Raw genomic sequence first — 9102 nt, 5'->3', positions numbered from 1 at the left:
GTCATGCTTATAAGACAATGTACTGGATGCGCAAGTCAAATAGTTAACTTTTCCCATTTAACAACTTGTCTAGACGCTTCACTGGCTGCCAACTCAAGCTGTTCTCCCTCGCTGTGCAGCGTCCACTTTACCTTGAGCGGCCAAGCAGGACTGGGACGCTGACGACGCAACTCTGGAGAGACTCTACGTGAGTGCATTTGTTCTCTTGCTCATCGCTCGACAGATGTTTTTTTTTTTTGTGCGGGTGTCGCGGACAGGTACACGCTTTCCTACTTCAGAATCAGAATCAGAATATATTTATTGAACATCATGGCGATGTTGGGTGCACCGGCAAAAAGCCAGTGGCAAGGCTTGCCGAGGCCGGCGCACCCTTGGCCCATACTTGCAGCCTATGTTCTGTCTACATCCAAGCAATCTTCATCTAATGTCACATTTTGTGCACAAAATATTCTCGAGAAGTCCGGTGCGGGAATTGAAGTGGAAAGTTCACGAAAATGCATTCTTTCACTGAACAACTGGCGCATCAGCTGTCGCTCGGCGAAGTCGGCGCCAATTTTTAGCTGTGGCTTGTCGAATTCAGGGGCGCGAAGTGAACAGAAGAAAGAAGCTGCGTTATTATTAGTGCGTCAATTACATTGACGCCATGTTTTGTAATGTTTATTGGTTCATAGCCTTCGTACGGGACTTTATAACTTTGTGAAGGGAAGAGCGACCATATTTATCGCAAATTATCACATTTACGCGCTGCTAGTTTACATCGAGAAATATTTTCGGCATTGCATTTTGCACGTTGGCTAGAAAGGTCTCTCTCAGCTTCAAATTTAGCGCGGCTGAGACCAGCTGTCATTGTGTTCTTCGACGGCTACAAAACGCTCTTGTTGCTGTCACCGCCGCCAAGCTGTTAAGTACAGTCGCGATCACAATATTGCGGTGCTTCTGAAGGTGTCGCAAAAGAACGTTCTGCGCCATCTAACGGCGCAAGCGCGCACTTTCACCCCGTGCAGGCGTCTGTACCGTCAATCCTAAATTATGTTCCCCGTATAGGTAGCGGCGGAGAAACCTTTATGCCCGTAGACATACAGCGCAGCTCGCTTATAACCACCTCAGTTATAACCAACGCTCACTTATTACGAACGAGGGTAGTGCTACCGTCAAAATGTGCATCAGTGCAGTGGGGACGGCATATGAGATACGACGAACGACCGGGACAGCGCAACTAGGTAAGAACGAATGGAGAGGCGCAGCAAATTCCGCTGCATGTTCGAAGAACTCGCTTATCTCGTAAGCGCCGAGTTTGAAGAGTTTTTCCGATCACTCATGACACCCGCCCTCTGAACGTATGCGAGAACGAAAAAATTCTATACGAAAGGCGACGAATTGACGACCAAGTGGCAGTTTTACGGAAACGTGTCGTCAAAAAAACAAATACCTTGGAAGGCAGCAACAGCGCTGGTGGAAGGCAGCGCAAACTTTTGCGTTAACGAGGAAGAACGCCGGCGACAGGCGGCTCTCCATTCTCATTGAAGTCCAATCGACTGATACTTTCTGCAGTGCGCATTCGTACACTACCGGCCGCATTGGATGTCCTGCATAATGCCTTACTTTTCGTTCTAATCCGTGAAGTGCGCAATCAAGCATGAGCTTCATAAAGGCAATGCATGATTATCTCGTCGAGTGGCTTGCGGATTCATCCATGACGTGGCAAAAAATATAGGAGCTTCTGCTCGTTCTCGACAAATTTGCGACGCACCACGCATTGTCTGAATATGGCGCCAAAGCTCTTCCCGCAACCGAATGAAAAGTGCAAGATTCAGCCACCGGAAATGGGCGTCATTCACACCCTTAAGATCTCCCATCATCATCGCTATATAGTCCGCATGTTCATACGAAAATGGCGCTAAAGGCGGCGTCGTTCACTTTGCGTATCTTTGTTCGCCGCTGTGGAAATGAATAAGGCCGTGTGGATGCGGCTTACGATTGAGTACATAGGAAATTGCTTTCCTGAACCACAGTTCATGGGGCAAGAAACGACAGAAGACGCATTTGAACATTCGCGTGATTGGACACATGAAGAATTGAAGCAACGCGTCGTTGATGGATAGATGTCGGACAAGACTTCGCCTGCGATTACTTCGAGAGGTGCGGATCATGACGACGCCATTGCACAGCGATGCTCTGACGAAGACATTGTACGCGAAATACGAGCACTACCCTAGTGCCAAGAATCTGCTGACGAGGATGCCGAGCTGCCACCCGTTGCCACGAACGCTTTCACCGAGATTAGTTAAATCGTGTTCTTAAATCTGCTTATTGCTTGGCCTTGCACGGAAACATACGTATGCCCGCTCTGCAGACCTCGAGAAGTACCGAGATAGGGTCTTCTTCGAGGAAGCCGACAGGCATAATGAACGTTTCTGAGAAACAAACGTTTGTTTTGTCGTATTCGTATTCCTGGCTGAAAATGAAAGGTTCGTTCACTACGAATCTCCGATACAAAGAAGCGCAATCCGTGCTACCGTCATGTTCGTTATAAGTGGGCTGGATTGTATTTTTCTTTACGAGCTGCCGCGGATGGAAGGCACGCAGCACTGAAGGACCTGTCGGACGAGGAAGCTCCGGCGCCCCAGTGGAATTTCTCGGTGAAGTGAAGCAAACCCCTGGATTGGCCGGAAAAGTAGTCCAATGGAGCGTGCCGACATTGTTCAATCAAGCTGTGGTCGTTTTGCTTTTTTTAGAACGGCCCGAATTTACACGCTTAATGTTAAAAACAATGAACGGCTGTAATTTTTACACAGATTAAAAGCAAACTTGAAGCATATTCAAACACCGGCTTCCCTAAGTGGGCTGCGAAGCACTGCTTGACTCAGAAAGAGTTACAGGAATCAATCCATAGGAACGGCAGTTATTCAATGACGAAATTCCTCAATCAAAATTAAGAGAATGCTGCTCTCAATTCTATTTTGGCAGGGCTTCCCATTCTCATTTCGCTCCCTCGATGACGACATTTGGAGGGGATCAATCACAACAGCCTATCTGAGCACATCGTGAAAATTTGCACATCATGGTTGCCTGTCAGCTCTAACTGATACTTGTCAAGGCCGGCAGCGTCGTTTTATAGTTACATCCATGTGGAGGTGCAGATGGTCCAGCGATGCTTCACAATCACATCGATGGCGCCGAAATTCTGGAGGCTCGTGTGCTGTGCGATATCAGTGCACGTTAAAGAACCCCAAGTAGTCAGAATTTACGGAGCCCTTCACCATGGCGTCCCTGCTAGCCTGAGTCACTTTGGGCCGTTAAACCCCAATAAACCAAACCAAACCAATCCAAACTAGAGCGCGAGGTACTTTTTAGCATATCACGTGCCGCTACCACCCCCGTGTACCGTACCCTGCCCCTACGCGCTGATGACGGAAATGTGGCTCCATCGGGCGCCGCGCCCAATGATTTTCGTCAAGCTGCCGATGTGCACTAGTAAATGTGAAACGAATGTCCTTTGTGTCCATTCTTGGGACGGAAACAAAGGCTTGTACAATGCAATGGCTCGATCAGATCGATTCCGCCAAGCCGTTCTCAGATACGCAGACAGTAGCCTTAAGTCCTGTTTCCTGCCGCCGCGGTGGCTCAGTGGCTATGGTGCTCGGCTGCTGTCCCAAAAGACGCGGGTTCGATCCCGGCCGCGGCGGCTGGAATTTCTTTGGAGGAGAAATTCTAGAGGCCCGTGTACTGTGCGATGTCAGTGCACGTTAAAGAACCCCAGGTGGTCGAAATTTCCGGAGCCCTTCACTACGGCGTCTCTCATAGCCTCAGTCGCTTTGGGACGTTAAACCCCATAAACCATAAACCAAACTAAGTCCTGTTTCCTATTTCATAGATGTGTACAGAGAGGTGCAAACTCCTCCGATGCAGAGCAGTGTTCAGAGCTTCTGGTGGTGCTAAAGCTTCTGCGCCAGCCAGCTGTTCCCAAACCGCCACCGCCTTTAGCCCCGCCGCAAAAATAAAAGCGCGTGAAATAAAGCCCCAATCTAGAGGCGTTATAGCCGTGTGGCATCTTCACGTGTGTTTCCGAAGTGCGCGCAACTTTTATCGCCTTATTTCGATCCTTCAAAGCTTCGAGCTATCGCTATGTACACGTGCTGCTTCCCATCTTCCGGCCACGCGGGTGCTTATAAATACGCCCTACACTTTTGAATAAACGTTCATTTTTCTGGTTCTACTGGCTGTGCGGCTGCTTCCCTGGTTTGGCGTTCTTCGGGCACGCTATGGATATGCAACAAGTCGGGTCCTCGCATGTAGTGGTGAGGGCGCCTAAAAATGAAGTCACCATATCACAAGTTCCGACATGTTAGCACAGCTGAGCGGAACCCACCACCGCGGTTGCACAGGCGTCGTGGTTTTGTATATTATTCAGGAAAGGAATTCCCACCTTGCTCACAAGACATGAGGGCATGTTACCAGTTTTGAATCAGTTATGCTTGGGTTCTTACTTTCGCAAGCAACTCAACGACATTTACCGAGAGCAAAGTTATAATTCTGAAGCTCTTTGACAGTCCCCCATGATACCCTGATAGCGCGCATGCATCCTAAAATGCCGGATGAATCATCTGTTTTATATGTTCAGTCCCTTCTTTCTTAATCTTTCGATCCTTCCTGATAATTTATAGCCACTTTTATTCCTGCTCATTACTCAGATGCGCACAAAATTTTCCTGTCTGCTACTAATGCTGACTAGTTATAAGTTGTTTTACCTTTTGATTAGGACTGCCAATATTTTATTAGAGTTCGTGTTTGACTTTGCTGTATAGAAGCCTTCCCGACAAGATCTGTTTGTGATGAGCAGATAGGTATCGCTAAGTATTTATTGCAATTGTGAATTCTCTCCTGAAAAGAAGGCTTTTCATCCTAAATGCGAAGTATTTTTTTTAGTTAGAGTTGCAGTGCAAGAAGAAAAAGACATTCTAGTTCATCGTATCAATGCTCCATAGAATTGGCACCACAAACAACGACCTGCCCAACACAATGGACAACTATTCAGTTCAACCTTTAAAGCCCGAGTCACACTGCGGGAACACAACAACGACATGAACCAAACATGTTCGCAAACGAGCCGTCAACAAGTCGCCCAACCAACTCGTCCCACAACTTCTTGTCACACTGCACGAACGGCAGGGAAACGAGACAGGTTGCTGGGATGTTCCCTCGGTATGACAGCTTCCGGGAACCGGAACAACAAACAAACAGCGTTCGTGGACCCTGTTGGCGCTGTTCGCCGGCCGGGCGAATTTCCTGGCGACACCGCACGAACAAACCAAGCACTTTGCGGTGATTCACCGCTTTTGTGCCTTTCGTGCTTGGAAACATCGTTTTCGAAGTGCAAACATGGGCATTTTTTTTTTCAGAAGGTCGTGGTTTTTTTCCGTCGCAATGGTATCTGCCGCGTACGGCGTCTTGCAGGCGGGCGCATGCAGACGGGGAGGCTGCCGTGGCAACCACCGGCTGGCGGATGCCACCGCCGTGGAGAAGCACATTTCCCCGCCGCATTCTTGTGAGCAATGACGAATGCAGCTTTGTAGGGAGCCAAAAGGAATGTCTTGTGCCGTGTGTAGAGCCTACCTCGGCCGCGAGCACTAGCAGTTTCTTGACGGGGTTGTGCGCGAGATAGGACCACTCGAGCAGCTAGCAGCCGCGACAGCAGACGAGTGTGCCACTTGCTCCCGCAAACATGCTGCCGTCGTTCTCCATCCGCCAGGAAACTGACTTGATCGGGATGGTTGAAGAGAGGCGATATTTATGGGATATCACGGACCCAAAATACCATCGGCGTGATTGGAAAGAGTCTGCTTATCAAGAGATCGCTACCAAATTGGGACCGGACTTCACAGGTGAGCGCGAGTTACCTGTCCTGCTACTTTTGAACGTGAGATGAACAAGAAAGCAGCGCTGTAACCCCCCCCCACCCCTATGAAATAGCAATCAGAATAATTTAACTGAGTTCCAGTTTCATTGCAAGAATGATATGTATAATTATGCATTTTTTCACTCTGACAGGGTGGAACAAAGTTAATGAATCTGTCGAGATTGTGGCGTGATTTGTACTGATGTGTACTTAAGGTGACACGTCTCCAATTATTCTTCAATTGGGCAAAAAGCCGGCCGGGGTGGCAATGCATCGTGGAACAGCAGCGCAAAATACGGAATGAATGCATTGAAGTAGACACAGGACGCAAAAAGCAAACGCATGTAGCCCCTGTTTAATTCTGTGTTGCGTTTTTTGCGCTGGTCTTGCACATTTATCAAGCTGGTTACAATTGTAATTGTTCGGTTTTGCCTTGTATCGTACCATTTCTGATTCGTATTTTTGGCATGATACGATTTTTTTTAGCCTTCTTATTTTTTTCTAATGTAAATGTGCAGACCCCACTCTGCTACAACTGGAACCTGTAGTTAGCAGTACTGTAGATAAACAAAATTATTTGTGGTGTCGGCTGGCCATCATTGTGTCTATTGTTCTTCAAGATTTCTAAAGAGGTGATACCTTATTTTTTGCAGCCGCAGCAGTCAAGGCGAGGTTTTCAAACCTGCGCTCGCAGTTCCAGCGCGAAAACCGCAAAGTTAAAGCGAGCGAAAAATCAGGAGCCGGACAGGAGGATATCTATGTGCCACGATGGGTCCACTACGCGGAACTCCTATTTCTGCTGAGTGGATGCCCGAAGCGTGACAGTCGGTCAAATATGGCATCGGCAAATGTGTCACAACTTTGCGCTTCAGTGAAGCCAGTTTTCTTGGGCACTGCACTCTGCCTGGGAAATAAACACTTTCCATATTTGTGCATGGATGTCTAGGCGTGCCTCTTCCACTCAGTCCCTTTATTTGGTAATGTTATTCCTCTTCAGCGCCATTCTGTGAATAGCGTACCTACTATAGTGTAGCTTATTTTCGCTTAATAAAAGAGCCCTACATTCATTACGTACTGGCCCAGCTGTAGAAATATTTCGAAACTTTTTATGTTGGCAATCTTTTTCATTGCGACAACTTAAGTTTGATGGCCCATATTTCCTACAAAATCAAGCATGATTTCATTTATTTCTGCATTACCTACCTTTCTAGGAATATAGCATATTATTTACATGTGGTTTCCCTATCCACTACAAGATCTAGAGCTAACTATTTAATAAAGGTCAGGTAGCTACATATTGCAACCCTGTGTAAGGTGTACCAATCTCTTGTAGCAACTGCACAACAAAGTACCAGTTTGTTTGTCTTTAGTAAAACTGAAGATTTTTTTATCTTCTCTATAATCTTAATCAATGCCAGAAATTGTTGACATTGTGCGGATTAATTTGCGTTATTCTGTTATACTGTTTATTTTAATAATGCTGTATTTTCAGAGCCTCTTTCATTTTCCTACTCTGCTGTATTTATTTTGAAAATTGTTTTGCTTGCTACTGAATAATATGGTAACACCTTAAATTTTTTTTTCACTGCACTGTGCAAACATTCTAAAAGTGTTTTGTCATGTGTTTTTCCCGTTCTGCCTCTGGTGTCACAATATGTAATCCGGGTTGTAGGTCTCATCAAGAGGCATACTTCGTCTCCGTTCTTTAGCCCATCCTCTTGGCGGTATTGTATAATATGGTGATATAAAATAAATACTTCAACTACTAGCCCAAACAAAAATAAACAATTCAGCAAGCTGGAAGGAATAGAATGAAAGTGAAACTCTGCGCTATTTCTGCTTTATTTCACAGTCGCAGGTTGAAAAAGAGAATGAAGAGGCCGGATCAACAGAGAGTGCTCAGTTGTGCTTCGCTGAGACGCAAGCAGCCTGTTGACAACATAGAAGATTAGACAGTAGGCACTGCGGTCATGGTGAACGATGGGCCTGCAGACAACGGCTGCACTTCGAGGGTCGCTTCAGCCCCTCCACCCATTGTTCATCGGAGTGAGCCTGCCAAAAGAAAGCAGGAGGAAAGTTGTGGCAGCGAAAAGAAGCTACTTCTAGAATCAGCAGTGCATGCTTTAAATAAGTCTGCGAGTGCCGCTCGGCAAAAAGATGAGTGCGACGATTTTGCCGCAACTATGGCCAATGCACTGCGGCAGGTGCCTGAAGGGCCGCACAGACAAATGGCCTACTTAGCAGGATATAATGCCATTGTAAAGTATAGCATGGCACTTCATAACACACAAGTAGAAGTTATACAGGAAGCAGATGAATGATCAGGGACGTAGGCTGAGTGCAGACTGAAACAAAATTCACATGTGCGTAATTTAATACGGTGTTGTGTGTTATAATTGTTCTGCAACCGAAATTAAAATTGAAGTAATGTCATCAGATGTTATGGTATGTCATTTTGTTGTGTGAAGTGAGTCATTTTTATGTCAGTGCATGTCGTATGTGTGTAATTTATGTAAATTCAGCAGAGGTGTGGAAGAAGCATGCAGTGCTTTGGGACAATGTGTATTATTTTACCCATCTTTGATTTCCTTTTGTGATGTTAGTATAGAGATAGTGATTTTGTAAGTCTCTTTTCATGAAATGCAAAGCAGATACTTAGTTTACATAGCCTTGTACCAAAAGGTTATTCTTGGAGATGATTAATTTTTGCCCATCTTGTTGTGCTACTGCTGCAGCCAGGGCAACGCAGCTTACTCAACCAACTTTCCTGCCATAAGCATGCCTCCCTAAGCTGCGCTCTAATGTTTTCTGAATAAACCAATAGTTAAAAAAACATACTTTGAGCATTGCATAAAGCTACATTTCCACTACACTGCATGGTGAATGAAGAGCAAAAAAGTGGAGCAAACGCATCATAGTCAGGCTGTCAAGGCACAACAAGAACGTGCAACTTACGCCTTTATTTTGGCAGAAGCTCCTGATTAGGCAACGAGGCGCCACTGCCAGCTGACCTGTCCTTCGGTCACAAAGTACTCCGTGTACGTATCCCGTACAGCCTTGGCATTGACGGAGTGGTTGCTTCCAACTCTTGGGAGCTGGCTCATGGCTCCAGATGGGCTCACACCATCCCTCCAGTACGTGCCCTATGTATCAGATAGCAGCACCATACATGCGAAAAATTAACTCTTGGTTATAATAATAGATTT

At 46.3% G+C, this 9102-nt stretch overlaps 1 long non-coding RNA gene across 1 annotated transcript; it reads left to right on the top strand.

Moving 5' to 3' along the window:
- Positions 1 to 5821: 5821 nt before the first annotated feature.
- Positions 5822 to 7787, top strand: LOC149336574 (uncharacterized). The gene is made up of 3 exons (XR_016284297.1): positions 5822 to 5882; positions 6550 to 6746; positions 7749 to 7787. It is a non-coding gene; the product is annotated as an uncharacterized LOC149336574 (long non-coding RNA).
- The last annotated feature ends 1315 nt before the right edge of the window (positions 7788 to 9102 follow it).

This window comes from Amblyomma mixtum, chromosome 7, assembly GCF_055824585.1.
Source record: "Amblyomma mixtum isolate Tamu chromosome 7, ASM5582458v1, whole genome shotgun sequence".
Lineage (NCBI taxonomy): Eukaryota > Metazoa > Arthropoda > Arachnida > Ixodida > Ixodidae > Amblyomma > Amblyomma mixtum.
The sequence above is the reverse complement of the archived record's forward strand: the minus strand, read 5'-3'. Positions and strand labels throughout refer to the sequence as shown.